This window comes from Lissotriton vulgaris, chromosome 4_1, assembly GCF_964263255.1.
Source record: "Lissotriton vulgaris chromosome 4_1, aLisVul1.2, whole genome shotgun sequence".
NCBI lineage: Eukaryota > Metazoa > Chordata > Amphibia > Caudata > Salamandridae > Lissotriton > Lissotriton vulgaris.
In genome coordinates, this window is record NC_141691.1 from 607,519,813 (window position 1) to 607,542,020 (window position 22,208).

A 22,208-nucleotide genomic window follows, 5' to 3' on the forward strand; every position below is an offset into this window, starting at 1 on the left:
ACAATAAGCTCTGATGCCCCTTTTGTTAAAGTTAGACAGTCATAATTGTGATGCAGTGGGCTCCCCACATCCAGGGCCCCAATCCTTCTGCATCTGCTCCTTTATGATAACCAGCAGTGGCCACTTACACACTTGGCAGCAGTACCAGCTTCACTAATAAGTGTCCCTTTTAAAAAAAAGACAAAAACACTTATATTGTCCCCTTCTTTGGGGTATCTCTATGAAGAAGCGGTCTCTGGCCATTTGTATACTTAAAAATGAGTCTGCATACAGTGCTCCCTATTCTAGGCCTCCTCTTTGACAATGTCTATGAATCTCACTCCTTTCCTCTGTCTCCTAGACCATTACTGTGAGGCCCCAAGGATCAAGAGGATTAGGGCTCTGCATCTGAATGCAACCCTGCCGGCTTTCTACCTGCCACCCCATGGATTCAGCTTTCACACAAAAAACTGCCCCATAATGGTTAATATTGAGATGCCTCTGCCTGTAATCTAAGTGTGTGGTGTTAGTGCCGAAAGTTAAAAAAGAAACCATACTTCTTACCAGCCATTTATTGATTGAGTCACTTAAAACCAGGGCCACTGGAATTATGAGTTTCTGCAGCAGCAGTGTTTCCACATAATTATCAGTTTACTGCATTTGCTACATAATCTGCAGATTTCAACAAAAAAAACTTTATTGGAGCTCAAACAGAACAAAAGTTACTTAAAGCATGACAAATTGTTCCGGAGCAGTGGAAGGCCCTTTTCAAAGATTGACTGGTAATCTTGTAGTTGCTTAGTGCTGTATTTGGGTGTTAAACTGGTACTAATGAGGTGAAATATTTCCCCGGACAGTGTTACCATGAGTTAAAATGACTGAGTAATGAAGTAATGCTAACCACAAAATGTGGCGCATTGTGCAGCATACTTTACCTTTTCCCGCTGCATAATTTAGTCAAACCTGCTGCATTATGTTGCCCTCTTCTGCTGAATAATTCTAGTGGATCTGCTTAATGCTTTATGGTGGCAAGGATATATTCTTAATAAGATGAAAAGTAAAGGAGTTATCTGGAATAGTGGAGACATTTACAAAAATGTCTGCATTAGATACAGTTTGATTACTTATTACTAAAAAGTATATTTTGTAAGAACTTGTTTTATCTCAATCACTGCATCATTTTGTAGCAGCCTAGCTTAGAGTATGTAAATACTGTTTTAAAATAAAGACTTACATATTCACACTGCTTTCTGCCACAGGCTGGGACCTCATAGCACTATAAACAGGGCCATTGGAATTATGCAGCAGGAGAAGGCCAAATTATGCAGCATGGTTGACCAAATTCTGCAGCAAGCAAAGGCGAATCATGCTGCATACTTTGTGATAGCATTACTGCCCTATTTTGCTATTTTTACACTTGTTAACATTGTCCTGGCCTATATTTCCCCTCATAAGTACCATATTAACATCTACATATAGCAAAAAGCAACAAAAAGGTGACCCGTCAACCTTTAGAAAGGGCTTTCCACTGTGATGTAACATGTGTTGCTGCATTTTTAATCTGCAAATTATGCAGCAGACGACGGATTAATTGGCAAATGAGGAAAAACCATAACTTTGCGCTGTGAGTGCAGGGTGAGCATGAAAGTGAAGGGTGAGAATGAGGAGTGAGTTGTCTGAATGCATGGTGAATTCCCAGACACGAAGTTAATCAGCATGTTATTGGCGTAGGGTTTCAGATATAAGTTAACCTATTGCTATTATGGAATTCATCAGGGAATTGAGGGTAAGGAAATACATAATGTGCTGATCCTGCAACACATTTCCAGTCTTATGATTAGGGTTGCCAGCTCATTATTTTGATTTTTCAGATAGTACAAAAAAAAAACAGTCACCTAAAGCCCTATTTTCCGCACTTATCTGTGCGTACTTTAAAAAGCAAATATAAAGCACTTTTAAATGTGTTTTAGGGCTGCCTGAATGATTCATGACTGAATATAAAAGGAACAGACAGAAAGTCGCATTAAAAATGAATACATACTTTTTTTATTCAAGACCCTATTTAGTGTCAAAGCAAGGTCTTTGCAGGCTCCTTAAACATACATGGCTGGAATTTTTTCTATTGTCAACCCTTTTTTATATTCCTTTTTATGAAATGCATTTTCACACAACAGCAGTAAATTTAAAATATAAATGTAAGGAAAAGGCAGAGTCGGCGCCCAGGGGGTACTGGGAAAAAACAAAAAATGAAGCCTCGTGCTTGAGTCTTAATAAGACTCCAGACACTGCCCAGTCGAGCCCCCAGCAGCACACCCACTGACCTCTGGCTGGCCCCTCGGCACTCTGAGGACCTTGGAGTAAATGAAGATAGGCTGGAAATGCAGCAAGTAAACATCGCCGCACTTCCAGGCGTCTTCATTTGCATGTGCTTGCTGAGGCCTTTGCGCCCCCCCTGGGAACCCATACACGCCCCCCAGGGGGGCGCGCCTCTCAGTTTGAAGACTTGTGCCTCAGGGTTCCACATTATTACCACTGCTCCTCGTTTCACAGAATCAGAGGTTGAGTTCAAATCTTTCGATGGGGTTATCATTAGGTCTGACAGTCACAATTCTATTTACTTTAAGGGAAAAGATTCAAGCAGTTGCACGCCACAATATTGATTGCAAATATATAGTGATTGCAAATATTGTCAACAACAATATCTACATTTTGTGCAAAAAATGTAAAATACCACATGAGGTTGTTTTAAGGACAGAAAAGTCCTCAAAACAACACAGGCACCCCTATTATATTCCAATTACAGGTATTTTATCTGAATATCTTTGCAATTCAAATTACTACCAAAGAAACGAAAGCAGAATTGCTCAACCATTATAAGAAAAGTAAAATATAATTAACCAAAACTTAAAAATAAATTTGCAAAGTGTAAACGTGTAAAACAAATGTAAGTGCTACTTCTCCGAATATAAACAAATTGCAATAAATCTATTTTAATTTATAGCCTTTGCAGATCTAAAATGATCAAGTGAACAGACCTACACAACCTCACAAAATTGTAACCCAGTTTTAACTTACATATGATATTCTTATTTCAAAGACAACACAATCAGTACATTAAGTGCTATTTTAATGGTCTTTAAAAGTGAGCTGCTACTGTGAATGTAGACATTAAGAATATCAGAGACCACACTCCTCCACCTTCAATGGCTTAAATTGAAATCAGAGGCATTGTGCATCAACTAAAAGCTGAGACTTATACTTTTACAGCTTCTACAGGGACTCTCCATAAAGACTGTGCCTCCCTCCAAACATCCCTGCACAACTAGCTGGCCAGATCTCACCTGCACAACATTTGAAAAAAACAGTGAATAGAAAGAAAAAAAAGAACAACGGGCCACATATGCACCAAAAACTCTCAACTAAACACACAAAAAATCCTCATACCATCTAATATTGGTGATAAAATAATCATAATCTTTAGTACAACAAATACCATAAAAATACTGACACAGTCATCAATTTGCCTGCTGTACAGGAGTTTCAAATGAAGTCCCCCCTACCCATTTAATCATATCTACTTAGTACACATCCAATATATATAACTTTTCTTTGTAAGTATAGATTAAATATTCAAAATCATGTCCTGAAGAAGTGTTGGTACAGTACACAACTGAGCTCCAACCAAGGGTTCAAGCTTAATCTTAGGACTTAGTTGACTTCTTGTACGCCCTCTGTTGAAATCAGTCAGAGAGTGAAAATGAAGTGTTGCTCCAAACGAGAATACTGTACTGTATTTAAATGTTTTTTCATGTAATTCCATTGTATTGTGTTCATCTAGGACTTCTAATAAGCTAAATAAAGTGTTCAATACTATGTGTTCAATGAGGTTTGTAGCTCAGAGTCAATTGACATTTTGAGATTTTCTGGATATTTGAATACATTTAAATATCAATTCAGATTTGTGCCAAGGGTTGCATGATCATATTGTTTTTTTATATGTTGGAGAATTGAACTTAATGAAATATCTAGCAGATAGATATGGTTGGAAAGGTAACAAACTATTTTCCCTAACACCTTAGAGGAGCCAATAATTACTGCACATCATTCAGATGTGCAGCTTACTAATATCTCTTAAAACCGGTGGCAAACCAGCTTCTTCAAAATCATAAAACAGGTTTCATCGCAAAGCTGTTTTTTGTCTCACAATTCTTGAAGCAGACATTTGGTAGATAAATCCATCAATACAGGGGTCAAATTTTGAAGACAAACCCAAGTGCATAAGAAGGGAAATGTTGGGAAATGTGGAGAGGTTCTGGAGGGATTATAAAATTCACTATTCCTATTAATGAGGCGGATTCATTTTAGTTTTAATGAAAAATCTGATTAACTACCACCCATTTTCTTTATTTTTATTTTATAAATACACAGTACAAAAATTAATTGCAACCGAGCCCCCCAACCCACACCTCAGAAATAAATACAGTAAATGTTGCCAACAGTGGGAGTAAATAAAGAAGCAATTTCCTTTGTACAATAATCAATAGCATTAAATAAGCTTGAGTACACTGGTAAAAAAAGTACTAATTCCGCCGCAAGTAGACTTAATATAGCAGATATGTGGCACCTTTGTACAAACCTTGTGCAAACATTCCAGAAATAATGACCAATGAAAAAATGCAAAGAGAAGGGAACGATTAATAGATAACCATTCCCTGTAAAGGTTGAGGTTTTGCTCAGAAATCTGACATATCAACATACAATACAGATTACAAAAGCCTTAGATATTTTTCTGACTAAGCCACGTGGTTAAAGGTTGCCAAATAACGAATCCTTTATTTTTTTGCCTGAACGCCTTTCTTAGCGTAAATGGCCTTCTCAAGATTACAAGTTGCTACCAGTCGGGCCAACCATTGAGAGAACAGTGGAGGATATGGGTCTCTCCAAGAAGAGGCTATGCAGATCCTAAGAATAGTCATGGGGACAACTATTAACACCCCCCGTTCTTCCTATTAAGCATATGTTGTACACCTAGCAAAATAATAGCTGGAGTTAGCTGGATGTCCTGAAATAGAATTCTACTTAGAAACTGTTGTATTTTATCAAGTAGTAATTCTAATTTCAAACAGGTAGCAAACATGTGAACTGAGCCTGCACTAAACTCCAAGCATCTAGGGCAGAGCGTTCCTTTACCTGTTCCCCATTTAGCAATTCCACTGGGTGTGATATACAGGAAGAAACCGGTCTTATAGAATTGTGCCTGTAATTTGGCTGACAACAACTCGCTCTGAGCGGAGCTTAGAGCGAGACGAAACGTGTTGCAAGGGACATACAATTTCTGCTACCATTTATTATCTATTTTGGCCAAATCATCAGACATTCAGCTATTCAGTGGCGAAATGATATACCCAATACAAGGTAAAGCAGAGCCCTGCAATTTTTCAATAAGGTCTATTTTTGCAAACCCCGCCAACCCACCAGCCTTACGAAACAAGCAATCCTTTATAGCAAAATAGTTAAAAGCCTAATTATCACTCAGATTAAATTGCAATCTAAGGTCACTAAACAGCTGAACTCCTTCAGAAATAAATACGTCTCTGAGCTTTGAGATTACTGCTTTATACCAATTTTGGAGATATGTTTTCCCGAAGATAGCTGGTAAATTAGTATTGTTGTTAATAGGAGTGTAGAAATGTAATCTACCTAGCCCAAAGAGTCTGCGTGAATTAGAAAATACCCTATATGCACTCAACAGGGTCTTGAATCTGACCCGTTTATAATAGCCACATTCAAGTTGCCGCCAAAGACATCCCGAGCCTCCTCACCGAGTAATAAGGTAGAGGGGGACGGGAGTCCTGTGGTGCCATACCTGGGTGTTCATGTAGCAGTTTCGTACAATATTGTTGTACTGTGGCCAGTAATACAGTCTTAGATTGGGGTACGCCCATCCCCCTCCGTCCAGAGGAAGAGAAAGCAGCCTAAAGGCCCTCCTCGGCTGAGAATAGTCCCAGATGTATTGAGAAAAGAGTTGTTCAAAGTTTTTGAGGGGGATAAGTTTGTTAAACTCTAAAAGGATAGCCCTGAGGATATAGAGCAGTTTGGGGGAAAAAAACATTTTTAATACATTGCACCGCCCTACTGTGGTCAAGTGCAGGTTATTAATCCGGCTAAGTGCCCTCTTTGTTTCCTCAGACAGCGGAATCAGATTTCTTTTTACAAAAGAGTCAATATTAGCGACAATGGTAACCCCAGAATATTTGGCTTTGTGTATGACCCGACTGTCCTTCCAATTGATGCCTTCAATTAGGATAATCTGCGTTTTTTTCCCTGTTGAGTGCATAGCCGGATATTTTCCCGAACTCTTGAGCATCCTGTTCAAAAGCTTTAGTGGCTGATTCCGGGTCAGGAGTTACTACAGCCAGATCATTGGCATAAGCCATGATCTTGGTTTCTGCGCCAAACCAGTTCACAGCCAGAATCTCATGGTTAATTTCAATTTTCGGAATAAGGGCATCAATATAAATGGCAAAGTGCATTGGAGATCAAGGACAGCCCTGCCTCGTCCCGGGTGATATTCTAATTGGTTCTGTCAATTTCCCATTTATCGAAATTCTGGCTGTGAGATTTAGGTACAGAGCTTGAGTAGCTTAAATTACCTTTGGCCCAAAATACATCTGCCTCATAACACCCCAAAGAAATTGCCAGGAGACCTTATCAAATGCTTTTTAAGCATCAATTAAAATTAGTGAGATCGCTACTCTGGACACTTGGGCAGCGTCAAATAGGGTGATGGTCCGACGGATATGTTCTACGGTGCTCTTTTTGGGAATAAATGCATGTTGCCACTTAGAGATACGTGGCTCAATTCTAGAGAATAATCTGTATGCAAAAATGGTAGAGTATACCTTGGAGTCACAATTAATAAGAGTAATTGCCCTATATAGGCCCATCTCTAAAGGTGACTTATCTTTTTTCAGAAAAATTACAATCTTAGCTGTAGACCAAGAAGCGGTAGAGAGGCCCAGTTGAAGATAGAAATTACCATATATGTAAAGAGGTCTTTTGTTTGAGGGGAAAAGATTTGATAAAACTCCACTGGGATACAGTCAGCGTCAGCAGCTTTGCCATCCAGCAGACTTGCCAGTGCTGTAGAAATTTCTTCCCAAGTTGGAGAGTTTTCCAATTGATTGTGATCTTCCGCGCTGAGTTGAGACAATGATATAGTGTTAAGATATTGGGAACTCTCCGTATCTCTCAAATCCGGGGACCAAGTATTCTCTTCAGTATAGAGATTGTTATAGACTTGAAATGCCCTCTGGATCTTAACAGGTTTGTCAGTAATCTCTCCTGTGGCGGTTTGAATCAGGAGTATTGCATTGGTGAAAACCTGTTGTCTGGTCCTGATGGCCAGCTGGTGGCCAGTGAGTTCGCTAAACTCATATACTTTCTCGCGGGCAGACGCCCATTTTGCAGCAGTTCTTTCTGCAAACATAGACCCGATTTCAGCCTTGACAGCTACTACCTCTATCTGTGCAGCTTCAATTTCAAACTCTAGCTGAACTGCCCGCATTCATTTCTCCTCTGCTTTTTTCATTTTATCTTGCAAATCCAAAACATGTGTCTTTTCTTACTTGTTTTTCCTGATGGAGAACCGTAAAGTCTCTCCACGAAAACCTGATTTTTTGGGTGTCCCACACCACCATGGTTGACGCTGTCCAAATATTAAACTCAAGGAATACTTGAATCAAACCCAGCATGTACGACCTGTATCCTTCCTCATACAGCAGTGCTTTTTCGAAGCTCCAGTTTGAGACTTCTCCTCTGGAACCCAACCCCCCAATGTTTAGCATGAGTGGATTGTGGTCCGACATAAATCGCGGAGCAGTGTCAATAGGGATCAGAAAATAAATCAGCCTTGCAAGAGATAGATGAGGGACTGAAAAATAAGTGAAACCCTCTTGGTTTGGTTTTAAATAGGCCCATGCATCATCAAGACCATGAGTATGCATTAAGTTTAATATAGCCTGATATACTTTGGGTTTCCTACCTCTATAGTTCCACAGACCCCTCGCCCTCCAATAAATGGGCAGATTGATGTTAAGATCACCACAAACAATAATTGGAAGTGGCCAGTGAGTCAGTTCTCCTGTGATCCAGTTAATTACTCCAGGATCATCTGAATTGCTCCTATAAATGGATCTTGTAGTAAAAGCGGTGATAGGGGGTAAACAACATTCAGCAATGGCCCATCTCCCAAAAAGAGCCAGAATTTACTAGGAGGGTTTTTAGTGAGTGTTTCTTCTGAACCACAATCCCTACTCCTTTCACACGTGCACCTTGAGAGGTTCTCCGAATAACTCTATGCCCCACAAGTTAAACAGATGTTTCTGCGCTCCCTCAATATGTGTTTGTTGGATGCAGACGATGTCTGCATCCAACAAGCGTAGTCCTTGTGCTACCTTCTGCCTCTTCAGAGCATCATTCAGGCCGCAGATGTTTACAGAAACAATTCTAAGGTTGCTCATCTTGTTCGAGTTAGAGTCTGGGCCAACTGATCTTGGCTAAACATCATGCAAGTTCCAAATAGAAGGACATTGAAAGACTAAGCAAAACACCCCTTTAAACCAACATGAATATCTATACCATTCCAGGCATAAAAATCATGTTTCTCTTGTGGAAAGTGAAATCTAGAAAGTTCTTTTTTTGGTCAGCATGCTTTTTCTCTTGATTATCCCCCTTTTTCTTTTCTTTTTCCTTTTTCCATCCCAATCACTTCCCTTGTTTACCCTTCCATTTGTACCATAACTCCAAAGACCAGTTTCAAATTGGCCAAAACCCATAGAGTAAGAAACACCAGCATTCCTCCCACCGCAGTATGGTTGTCTCCCCATTCCTCCCTTTCCCAACCCCCCAAATAGAGCAATCAGGTCGACCCTGAGTGTTGGTCATCACATGTGAACCCCCACCATCAGGCCATGCCGGGCATAACTGCCAATCTTGTGAAAAAAAAGATAGAAAGAAGTAAATTGACCCCAGCCAAGAGTGCCCTTCCCTATTTGAACAAGCCTGCTAGTGCACTTACATCGCTGCTCCCATGTGACCGACAGTAGCAACAGCAATAAAGGCTATAGATAACAGAACAACAGAGGAGCTTAAGAAATTAGCCTTGATCAGAAAAAAAATACAGCTTAACTCAGCCCTTTCTACCCTCTGATTTCTTAAAAAAATTCCCCTGCTTTAATCTATGACAAAAAGATCTGGGAAGATCCATTAACACCTTGCGTCCTGGTGACATAACCACTCCATCACCAGCCACGGACATGCTGTGCTGGTGACGGAGTGGTTCTGTCACGGCCCGGCCGCCGAGCCTGCGTGGCATCAATTTCGAACCTGCGTGGAGCTTTCCATTGAGCGGGCGGGGCTGTGAAGGAACCACTCTGTCACAAGCACAGCGCGCATGTGGCTCATGACGGAGTGGTTCCGTCACAAGCATGGCGGCACCGCGTGGCCCCCTCCCCCCAGCGCCGCAGCGGAATTACCGCCGCGGCCAAGGGGTTAAAAATCACTTTTAGTCTAGCTGGGGTCACTAAAATCTCCTGAGCATCTTGCTGCTGAAAAAGAGCTATAAGCTGGTGGAGACGTCACCTCCGCTCTACTGTAGCGTGACAAAAATCAGGCTTTGCAAAAAACAACACTCCATTAGACCTCTTCTGGGAATTCGGGCGAGCCTGTTCGTAGACCAGCTGTCTAAGGAGAAAATTCCCCAAAACCCCCAAAAGAACCTTCGTTTTTCTCAGCTGAAGCTGCTACCATCCCGTCGCAGCTTTAGATTGAAAGGGAAGCGTTGTGCCTGCTGGACCTCATGGTCCCTGTTCCAGTTTGTATGATCAGGAAAAGTGTCTCATAAAAGCTTAACAATATATTGCCTTGGGTCATCCCCCTCTACCCCTTCAGGAATCCCCAGAAGGCAAAGATTATTTTGACGTTGTCGATTCTCTTGTTCTTCCAGCTTCGTCATTACGTCGATCAAACATGCAGCTTGGGAAGTTCCCTGTTCTTTTAAGGTAGTTACTTCAACTTCCAGATTTTCTGTGCGGCCTTCGACCATAGTAACACAGTCACAGATGTCAGTTCAGATCTTGCTCAGCTTCCGCATACCTCCTTGCAGCTTTTTGGCAGCCCCTTTAGCAATGTGGTTGTTAGAGCGAACCTCTTCTTGGGATTGTTTTAATGAGGTCAATATGGAGGTTAGAGAAGGTTCTGCAGTATATACCGGTGCTGATTTAACGCCCCCACAGTGCACAATTTTGGCTGTTTCATCACCCAGAGGAAAAGACAATTGGGAGTCCGAATAATCCCATCTGAGCTGGCTGCATCTTTTAGCCTTATTGCAAAGTTTTTTCTGCCGCTGAATAGTTCCAGTGTCGAAGGAAGGGTCAAACTCGTTATTATTAGAGGAAATGTCATCGCTTGAGCTAATCACGCCATCCTCTGTTAAAGAAACGTCAAAGACTGAATAAAAATGCTCTCCAATAAATTCGGGAGTCTGGGGAGCCTGGGCACCCAGTTTGTCTTCCAAGCCTTGGTTATAATTGGCAGTTCCACCTGTTTGAGAATTTAAGCCCACCTCAGCAAGGCTGGCTACAAGTGCAGGGACAGAGATGGAAGAGCCAGAGGCGGATACAGTCGCCAGCCTAATTTCAGCATTAGAACTATTGGTTCCCAAGGAAACCTCTGAGGAGGAGTCTATGGTTTCAATGGAATTCTTGAAGCTATCCTGGCTACTGAGTTGGACCTCAGCTGTTACGGCTCCCCCAGATTAAACAGAGGTACATGCAGCCTTTTGGGGATCATCCGACTGCACTGAGCTCCCATCGGCCAAAGTTGGTGTTAATAGGCAGCCAGGGTTGCCTACTAATGTAAGGACAGTCAGGGGAGGTGCCGCCTTAATTGCAGGAAAATGTTTAGTAATTGAAGACGGGAGACCAACATCCGTGCCAGCACCCTCCATGCCTCCTCCGGCCCCTGGTCTTCCCGCCGCCTTTTTCAGGCCACCGGTTTCCCGTTTACCTTTAGGAAGAGTGTCTATCCTCTCGGCGCCTCCTTGAGCCGCACTGCCCAGAGCTGCTTTTGCTTTAGTGTTCCTCGCTCCCCGTCTCGACATTTGCCTTTGATTAAGCAGGGACGCTGCATCTATCAGGGCAGAAACCAAGTGGGATGGCGAACAGATATCAGGCTCCCGATGTGCTCCAACCAGGACATACACTACGAAGCAGCTTGTAGTAGCGGGTGCAGTCTCCGCAAACCATGCGCTGTAAGAACACGGGTTAACCCAAAAAGTCACTGGCACCTGGGCGGAAGGTTGATACAGACAAAGTGGTCCCAGATAATCGAACAATTGACTCAACCGTAAAATCACTTGAGTAAATAAAAAAATAATTATAACAACATTGTTTTTAATCACAAAGTGTATCGTAAAAAATCATTCATAAAATAAATACATAGTAAATCACATATAATGCCCCTAAAAGGTGGAATAGGGAAGGGTAGTGTTGGGATAGTGAAGGTATGGGAATTGCAACAAGGGTCACTGAGACCTGAATACACTAGAAATAATGATAACTTAACACAATGGAAAAAATAACTCATCAATTAATTTAGCAATCATGCCTCAAATAAAATCACAAATGATAAATCAGGAAAGAGGCTGAACACAGGAGGAAGTGTCGACGTTTCGACCCAAGTAGATGCAGGCGTAGTTTAAACCTTGCTAGAGGGTCTTCATCAGGACAGGGGATGTGAAGGGTGGGGCAATGAATCTTAGGTTGGTACTGAAGTGCAATGAATTAAGGTCAATAGTGGTAGGCTCTCAAAGGTGCGACATTGTGACCGCTAAAACGGCAATAATTTTACCGAGGTTCTTGCTAATATGCACCATTGTAACTACCAGGTGCACAATAGACCACTTTAATGCCCTCAGCAGCGAAAAACAGTGTTCACGACTTGGGTTTTACAGCCTGTCACTGGACATTTCCTGTGCTGAACATGCTCAGTATGTCGGATGTATGACTGTACCACGCGTACCGTCACAATGCGTGCTTTTACAACGCGTCCCTTACAACGCAAGTTACCACGACTTGCGTAGGGGGCGCGGATTGAGAATAGTATAATTTACTATTCTAACACCAGTCCCTGTAGACACTAGGGAAGTTGTTGGAATAGTAAATATACTATTCTTAATCCTCTAGCGCCCTCTAGCGCAAGTCGTGGTTACGACTTGCGTTGTACGGACGCGTCGTAAAAGCAATGCGGAGTAAAATCCGCATCGTAAAGGATGTTCCCCCAGTATGTCGTCTCACCATAAGAACCAAACCATTGACGTGGACCCAAACTTGAGCTGGACAATAAGAAAACACACAAACTGTAACACCACCCATGTTGTTTGTATGATCACATGTTCGTGCCAGCTTTAGTACATTAGAATGACCTGCAGGAAAGCAAAAATATGGGTAGGGAAACAGCACAGCAATATCTGATGTGGCAAGATAACAACACAGACGAGCACCTATTGCCACTTGGAAAAACATACAGAGGACAACCTGGTATGGATCATTCTGGAAACACTTGACAAGATTGCTAAAAACGCACAGAGAATACTCTTCCAAAAGAGCAGCGATGGATGTATTGACTCAGAACCTTTGTCAGAGGCCTGAATGATAATACTCCCTGGTTCACATTCAGCAAATGATTGATAAGTCATTAAAAAACAGAGGTTTATCCACATAAACTATGGGTACTGAGACCATTATAAGACATCTTTCTTATTGACAAGTACTCTAGAAGATGGTACATGAGAGGGCTACATGATCCACCCCCTATACCCCATTACAATATATAGAATGGGTCACAGTCTATACATACCCTAGAATGTTAGTTTTCAGCAGAGGAGCTAAGTACCTAACAACAAGACCTCAAGATCATAAATGGATCTAAATATAAATATGGTCAATAATTCTCGTAAAGATATATACCAGCTACATTTCCTACTTTTTATAGCAAGAACTACACCATATCTGGAAGACCTATGTCTATTACCTTTAACAGAACAATATTATGTAACCCATTACCATTGCTACTGCATAAAGGGACATTTTGTACCTTTTTCCATGAACAATCCTCCATACCTCCCACCTGATACCACTTCAGCAATTCGGAAGTGTTCCTCTTAGGTTTAGAAAATGCTCCCTCACATCAACTCAACCTCCTGTCAGGACGGATGAGGACGACCTAGATGGAGATGCCGGTGTCCTACCAGTGACAAAACTTTAGAGACTTTGGCTCTCTCACTACGTTACATAATTTAGCCATCACACACAATTTCATGCATTCATACTACACAGAATGCAACTTATTCCAGATTCTACCGTTACTGCAAACCAACATGTTTACCCCGCTAGATAGTGTACTGATGTGACACACCTCCTATGTGCGTAGCAGCTGTCACTTCCCTAATCAAAACTTAGCAGTCAGCACAAAGGGACACCCTTGAACACTTTTGATAAACAAGAGCATACGATTCTTGGGAGGGTGGGTATATGCCTCACCCCCTATGCGCACAGAAGCTGCTGCCCCTCTAGTTCAAAACCAACACAGAGGGACACATGCTAACATTGTGATAAAACTGTTAACACACTGCTTCTTTACAACATACTTTTTGCGGGCGCATCTGTACCTGGAACCTCATTTAGATGAAGAAGCCTTTCTAGATTGAGGCATACATTGTCATACTCACTTTGTAGGTTACCACAGCGCCCCGCCTCACCCGATACCTATGAGGCAGACTGAAAGAACAAGAACAAATACACTATCTCTATAACTAACTAAAAATACTTTTTACATAATGCAATCAAAGCTTTATCCGCTTTTGACAATAGCACAATATATCTACATTACAAGTGAGGGCTTTTAATTGTGTGGGCATTTTTGAAACAGTATCCCCCCTCCCACCACTCTTCTACACCCCTGCACACACTATACCCTTAACAGTCAAAAGTGGACTGTTTTAATTGTAATTTCAAAAGCTAGCCCCCTTTCCCCGTATGCATGGTAGCTGTTTGCACAGTACTGTGATGAACATTGTCTGTTAGAATGTTCGACCTGATTTCAGGTGGGGGCTGAAAGATATTTACTTGAGTATGCCCTAGACAAAAGGTATGGGCATCCTTGTTCACATTTGGGTTTATTAAATATGACATATGGAATAACATACACAAGATTGTTCTATGGCATAGCAATAGGGTGCCACAATCTCTAATGAAAAATCATTTTTTTCCTCGAAGTCATAGACTCAATGGAAGCTGACGTCTTTCTGACAGATCTAATCGGAATGAAGGCACATAAGTAAAGACTTACGAGTCCACAGAATTCAACAGTAAGGGGCCCTTTGAACTTGTAATTTGGTCCTGGTGAAGGCCCAAACCCCTGGCACCAAAGACTGAAACATCTTAACCTGTGAGTTTATAGACAATTAACATGTCCGAACAGCATCACAGTTTCACTTTTCAATCTTTGCCCTGTATACTTTACTCATATGAAAGTGTCAATGTTTCGATGCAGGAGGTAATTTCATGTACCACCACAAGGATCTGGCCAGTACTTTTGCTCGGAAAGAGGCAGTACTCACCCAGGTGAGTCCCAAACAAGACACCATAGTGGTGATCACTTACACACCTTTGGCAGAGAATGGTTAATAGATTAGGGTTGACACTGGAGATTCCCTGACTCCAGAGAACTAGCAAAGCACACTTTCCTCTTTAAATATGGATGTTACTAGTGTGGAAGCAGAGTTAACATTACACAAACTTCTACCTTCCCCTTTTTGAATCTTTGCTTTATTTAGATGCAATCACAGACATGATAGCCTGCTGACCCCAGCAGGCCACCATCCCAGTGATTTTATGGGTCACAAATTGCAACCTTCCTCATTAATATTCATGAGGTAGGTAGGTATATTTGTGACTCACTGGGAATCACTAAATGAATCTCTATGAGTTTAATATATTAGGAATAGCAATTTCCTAATTGCAATTCACGGAAAATAGCAATTATGTAATTGCTATTCCTAATGTTGATATATCTGGCCCATAATTATTATCTGTACACGGGCCTTATTTACAGTTTATCTAGCAGGGTCTTCAGTCACAAATGTGAAATCATGTCAGGCTTTTTGCAAGTGTCATATGCTAAAATGAACTTGTACTAACCTGGAAGGGATATCCATCACATTTAGGATGACGTAACCAGTATGACAAACTTTAAATCAAGTCCAATATTTTTTAAGAGGTTTCGGAAAAACATATACATAATGGACTGTGAGCATTATCTAAATATGTTTATTTTCTAAAATGTTAGAAAGAATGTCAGTTTCCTTAAATAGAAACATATTTTATGTTAAGTATTTTCCAAAAATGAAAAGAATTCATTTTTTCTATGTGATGCATTTTGATTGAAATAAAAACTTTAAGAAATGTTAGTACTTTAAAATATACATATTTTGTAACCCTAATTACATTTCTTACATGTACAGTTATATGACTAATTTTATGTATTTGTATGTATAAACTGTAACCCACTAAAGTAAAGTGTGCATAATTCTGGGCTCTTGTTTAGTATTCAAATTTCAGTCCCACAAACTTTAGAGAAACTGCCTTCTTTGGGGCAAGGTGTGAGATTTACTATTCTAACTCCAATTCTACAAATACTGTGCAAAGTACATACATTTGTGGGTAGGGTGTGAGAGTTATTAATTTACCTCCAGGCAAACATTCTCTGAGGAAAGTGCATAATACATGAGTGCATATTTACAGCGATAACCCCGATCTCACCGACATATTGAAAAATGCCTAAATCAGAGGGTACTGAAACTTCAGCCCTACAAAAATGGGAAACATGCATACATTGGAAGAGGGTCAAATACACTATTCAAACTCTAATTTTCTAAATGTTGCTAAATGTTGGAGAAAGTGCATACATCTATCCTCAACCATATGTGGGCCAGATAGCCAGTTGAGCAATGCAGCGTGGAGCCAAACCTACATGGACAATGCCATACACTGCAATGCACATGCAGAAAGGCAGGGAGTGTCAGAAGCACTGGGAGAAACTCTGATACTGTGCATGCCTTAAAGCACAGCATGTTCTGGGGGTATTCCCCCAGCTTCATTCACAGTACCCCAGGCTCACACCCCTGAACAGGAGGATTCTGAAACAAGCTAGCTAACCCTCCATCCTCAGCTGGAGCCACATGAGTAATGTAAAGATAGTTAAGTCAGATTTGTGGCAGAAAACCTAAGTGTACAAATGTTTTGAAAGTATTGACCACACCTGTCTTATGGGTTTAGTGTTTTGGATATTTGCATGATGCCTGAACCAATAACTCTCCTTGATACATAATAACTCGTGGACAACTATATAAGGTTAGTTTGTTTATTGCAAAGTCAAAAATATCTCAACGTACAGATATCTCAACACGAGGTTTATAGAAGTACAACAGAATTAGCATAAGGCTAAATCTACGCATCCAATTGAATTGGTGCAGCACAAACAAGACTATTAATTCAAGAAGTAAAATACAGAAAATCAGGAAACATGAGTCCAAATTGAACAGCAACGAGGGTTGATGGAGTAAAGCATTAAATGTATCCCTATTCTGGCACTAAGATGACATCCCTACATAAGCATTATCAGTGAAAAGGAAAAGGTGTCAGTACGCGGAGTCTTCCCAAGAAGTCTCTCCACCATTAATGGATCAAGTAGCATAAAGCCACTATCGCAATGAAAGAGCTCGTTTTAAGATGCTCTCTCTCCAAAGGCAAGAAAAGAGTGGGCACTTTCCCTAATTCCAACAAACAATTACTCACAGGTAGCTTTCCCATAAGGCACCTAGCACATTCCATCCACTCCGGGTGCAGTCCTGGGTGTTCTTTTTCATGGTGTTCCCCATGATCAAACTTTGAAACATTTCATCCTTGGTTCCCATGCCTTCTCCCATGTGAATTTGTCTCCATATTTATTACCTACAAGCCATGGAACTGTTACTTCTTCTCTCCTTGTCTAGCAACTAAAACAAAGCCATTACTTTCCCCTAATGAATGCATCTCCGCCTGCAATATAAACTTGAGAAAGAACAGATTCTATAGTGCACATGAAATTCAACTATTAATTCTAAAGCACGGGTTGTTAGGGACTCCGAATTTAGGCCTACCATTTTAGCTAACATAAGACTGTATTGCTTTAAGCATTACAGATTAGCCCAACTCTATTGCATTTTAGCTAACACATTTACCAAATTATACACATTCAGTATATGAGTGGCATTAATTTCACAACACGAGTTCTTCATTTTAACATTTTCTACTAGTTACATTCATTTCCTATGTTAATTCTTCATGTTACTTGTTAATAACCTAAAATATATCTGTTTGTTACTTTAACACATTTCATAATTCAAAATACTTCATATTGATATGATTGCAAGATTATAGGCGGATGCGCTCTACAAGTGATTATGATGCTCCCTGCAAAAGAAATGTTTCTGCTCCATCAATATCATGTCAGATATGGATCTAATACAATGTATAGACAAAAAAATTGGCCTTTAAATTTGATGTACATACAATGACCACTTAACATTATCTGCCATCACATGATCAGAAACTAGCCTTGCACTACTCATCAGTTGTTAGATTTTGACCATTCACTCATATACATGTTTCAGTTTACTGCACATGTGAATGTAAAGGTACCATGTGTCAAGATTTCTCTGTATATCATGTGATAAAGTGTAGTTTTGGCCCCTCGAACACAGACAGACAATAATGTTTGACGATGAAGTAAGATATGGCTCAGCTGAATATTAGATTACAATAGACCATTGTTAAACGTGAACTGTCAAAATAACAACCTTGCAAATTGAACAGGAGTGACTTTAACAAATGTACTTTGTCGCCTATACTGTGGAATTTTGTTAAACATTCTTTGAATGTACATGAGACATTTGGCATATGTACTTATCATTTCTTTTGTTACTGACAATTTTTTTTCAGTGGACATTGTTAGTGTTGCTGAATCCATAGACTGCAGAACCTGGGGTTTAGAATAAGGAGGACCACTGTTTCAAGGGGGGGGAGGGGGCACATGAACAGTTAAGCACAACCAGTGAGGAGGAGGAAACAAAAAGACTTAGTGGAAGACAGTGGAGCCCACTTGGAGGGGCGGTGTTCCTGGACACTACATGCCAGGAAGCGTTGGATGATGGGGTTCCCCCTGGCCAAGAATAGGTAACATCAGTGGCGTCCTCAAAGCAGGCCTTAGCATCATCTGAGTTTGGGACCACCCTCTCCATCAGTCAAGAGTCCTCAGAACAAGTAAGGCTCCAGTGGCATCCCTTGTTAATCCTATTACTCCTACAATTAGGGTAGAGGATGTAGCCTTCAGTTAGAGCTGTGGACCTCGAAGCTCCGGAACCGGGTTCGAGTCTCGGCAACGACGCTCATCATCCTGTGATTCTAGGCAAATCACGTAATCCTCCCATGCCTAACAAAAATGAATCTGTCCGTCTGGAATGAAACTGGTGCTCATTTACAGTGCTCTTATATCCAATGTCTCGGGTCTAGTTTGCGCTATATAAAACTCTTTGTAAAAAAAACTGCCCGCATGGAAGAACAGAGGCAGAGGGAAGCATTCACCCCAGACACACCTGAGCCCTCATGTGTTGCTCTCACCATGTTATGTACACATGGCTGCTTTCCAAGTGACTAAGTGGCAGATTGCCAGCTTTCTGGTCAGAATAGGCACTTTCTTAGTTTGTAAAACACCTGAGTGGAAACTTGCAGGCAACCTAAGAAGTGCAAACTGACCAATATCAAGAGCTTTGCAGCCTCCTGACCTCCTAGATTGTAGGCATATTGTCTACCCCCTCCTCCTTGACTGCTGGTTCCTTGTGGTTGTGGGACAAGAGTCCAAGGACTGCCAGGAACCTTTGCTTCCAACCCATACCACCCTGACACACCATCTGGGTTGGGCGACTAATTTTACATTTCTTTTTTATTTTTAAATTTTCAACATTATTATAACTCTTTTGAACTATTTATGTTGGATGTTTTGAACTTTTATTCTATGTTTCCCTTTGTAGCCTGTAAATCGACTTGTCTCCTCGAATTCAGTGTGTGTTTTGTTTTCCAGTGACCACCCACCTCAAAGTTGACTTTGAATCCCTGATCTGGGGTCACTATCCATGACTTTTTCCCATTTGCAAGCACTATTCTCTTTAAAATAGTAAACAAATAAGTTATTTGCAAAATAATGAAATAAACCATTTAATTTTTTTTTTAACATGGATGTGTTAATACTCTTTACGGAATGTGTAGGTGTGCCTTGTCGAATGCAGGTGTCTTTGGCGTTTTGGAAAATGCCATACTATAGAGAGTAAGTAGCACAATACAGTGAATTCCTCTCAAAGAACCATTGAATATGGCTAGAAATACATAGTATTGATGGGAGGCAAAAGTGCAGCTCATTTAAAAAACTGCAAACACTATATAGATCCAAAGGTTTGGGATAATTGGATATAATAGTTGTGTTTTTTTGCGAGGTTGAGTCAGTGAAGGATTGGATGAAATGTTCCTGGGTCTGGTTTCTGTTGTCCAAGCCCTGGGAGTCCTTCATGTCTCTGGCTACTCAATACTAAGTCCATGGGAAGATGAGGTTCGGGTTGTGGATTGGAAGGTGGTGGGCTTGAGGTTGGTGTAGGTGAGTTTGTGGGAGGGGTGCGTTTACAGGTCAATGTTGTGGCCAGTAAACAAATGCTTTTGCATTGGGCTTGCTGATTGACACAGGCACCTATATGATCTGGCATGTATCATCTGCCTGGTCAAGGTATGTCACCTTGCATCCTTCTCCTTTGACAAAAAAAGTGATTCTCAGTGCAACTTTGCCATTTCTTAGATGAATACGCTCATCTTCTCCAAGACCCAGGTTAGTCTGTTCAACAACTTTGATACATCTTTCTAGTGAGCTTCAATATTGAGTAACTCTTCGCCTATTTGGCAAATACACCCCCTCAGAGAGGATTGGAGCTGGATGTGTCCATGTCAACCCTCCTCACATGCCATACCATCTAATAATGTCAGCAGGCTGTCCAGTGATTGGGAAATTTTACCTGGAAGGCTGTTGGATGTAGATTGTTGAATGGGGATGGGGTCCTCCTTACCAGGGCTTTCTTCTTACTCAGTTGATGATGAACCAATGGTTGTTGCACCTTCATATGATAGACGGCACCGCACCTCCGAGACGTCATCAACTGCTCCTTCAAATCCGCCACCTTCACGGAAAGCTGGAAACACGCCGAACTCAGCGCCCTTCTGAAAAAACCCACAGCGGACCCCACCGAACTCAAAAATTACCGCCCCATCTCGCTCCTTCCATTCCCGGCCAAAGTCATCGAGAAAGCTGTCAACAACCAGCTCGCCGCCTTCCTCGAAGCCAACAAATCCCTCGACTCCTCACAGTCCGGCTTCCGAGCAAAACACAGCACGGAGACCGCCCTCATCGCAGCAACAGACGACATTCGAACTCTACTGGACAATGGAGACACAGTCGCCCTCATCCTCCTCGACCTTTCCGCAGCCTTCGACACAGTCTGCCATAGCACCCTTCTACAGCGCCTCAGAAACATCGGAATCCAAGGAAAAGCACTGGAATGGATCACCTCGTTCCTCACCGGAAGAACCCAGAAAGTTCGCCTCCCACCATTCAAGTCAGAGGCCACTGAAGTCATCTGTGGCGTACCACAAGGATCTTCACTCAGCCCCACCCTTTTCAACGTATACATGAGCCCCCTCGCGGCCATCGCCCGCCAACACAACCTCAACATCATCTCCTACGCGGATGACACTCAACTGATCCTATCACTCACCAATGACCCTAGCACCGCCAAAACTAACCTACACGAAGGAATGAAAGAAGTAGCCGAATGGATGAAACACAGCCGTCTGAAACTGAACTCAGATAAAACAGAAGTCCTCATCCTAGGTACCTCCCCCTCCGCATGGGACGACTCTTGGTGGCCAGAAGCCCTTGGAAAAGCACCCATCCCGACAGACCACGCACGGAACCTGGGCGTCATCCTGGATTCCTCACTTTCAATGAACAGACAAGCCAACGCCGTCTCCTCATCCTGCTTCAATATTCTTCGCATGCTCAAAAAAACATTTCGTTGGATCCCCACCGAAACTAGGAAAACGGTCACCCACGCTCTGGTCACTAACCGACTGGACTATGGAAACACCCTCTACGCCGGTACCACCGCTAAACTCCAGAAAAAACTCCAACGAATCCAAAACGCCTCAGCCAGGCTCATATTAGACATCCCACGTAAAGAACATATCTCTGGTCACCTGAAAAACCTCCACTGGCTTCCCGTCAATAAGAGGATCACTTTCCGGCTCCTAACCCACGCACACAAAGCACTTTACGAAATCGGACCAGAATGCCTCAACACACGACTGTCCTTCTACACCCCCTCCCGCCAGCTTCGATCTTCCAACCAAGCCCTTGCCACTGTACCTCGCATCAACAAGACCACCATGGGAGGTAGATCCTTCTCCTACCTGGCAGCTAAAACCTGGAACTCACTTCCCACTTGCCTTCGCCTTACCCAGAACCACCTAGCATTCAGAAAACAACATAAAACATGGATATTTGACAAGTAATTCCCCACCCCTCCTTAAGCGCCTTGAGACCCTCTGGGTATGTAGTGCGCTATATAAATCCTCTGACTTGACTTGACGGCAGGAGATTCAAAAGACAGGTTATTGTAGGGCACTGCAGGTGTACCTGCAGAATGAGATGTAGGTTAGGAGAGCCATGTGAACCAGTACAAGCATCCGTACTTTAGTAGGTGTTGCTTGGGAACCTGCAATTCATAGGAATTGCCTAGGATACTTAGGATGGAAGCGTCTCCTTGGTTTTGAATATTCTTTCTGGAACAGAAGTGCGTTTTTTAAATAAAACGCAAATTACCACCAACTTGAAGTTGGTGGTAATTTGCGATTTCTTAAGGCAGAATTGCAATTTTTCTGTGCTTCCTACATTGCATTTAAGGAATCGCAATTAGAGATTCCTTAAATGCAATTGCAAAAAAGAGAATCGCAAATTTTGCGATTCTCTAATTT

At 41.7% G+C, this 22,208-nt stretch overlaps 1 protein-coding gene across 1 annotated transcript in view; it reads left to right on the plus strand.

Annotated features, from left to right (window-relative positions):
• The window catches only part of NME8 (NME/NM23 family member 8), an 843,103-nt gene that overhangs the window by 19,246 nt on the left and 801,649 nt on the right, over positions 1-22,208 (plus strand). The window lies entirely within an intron of this gene.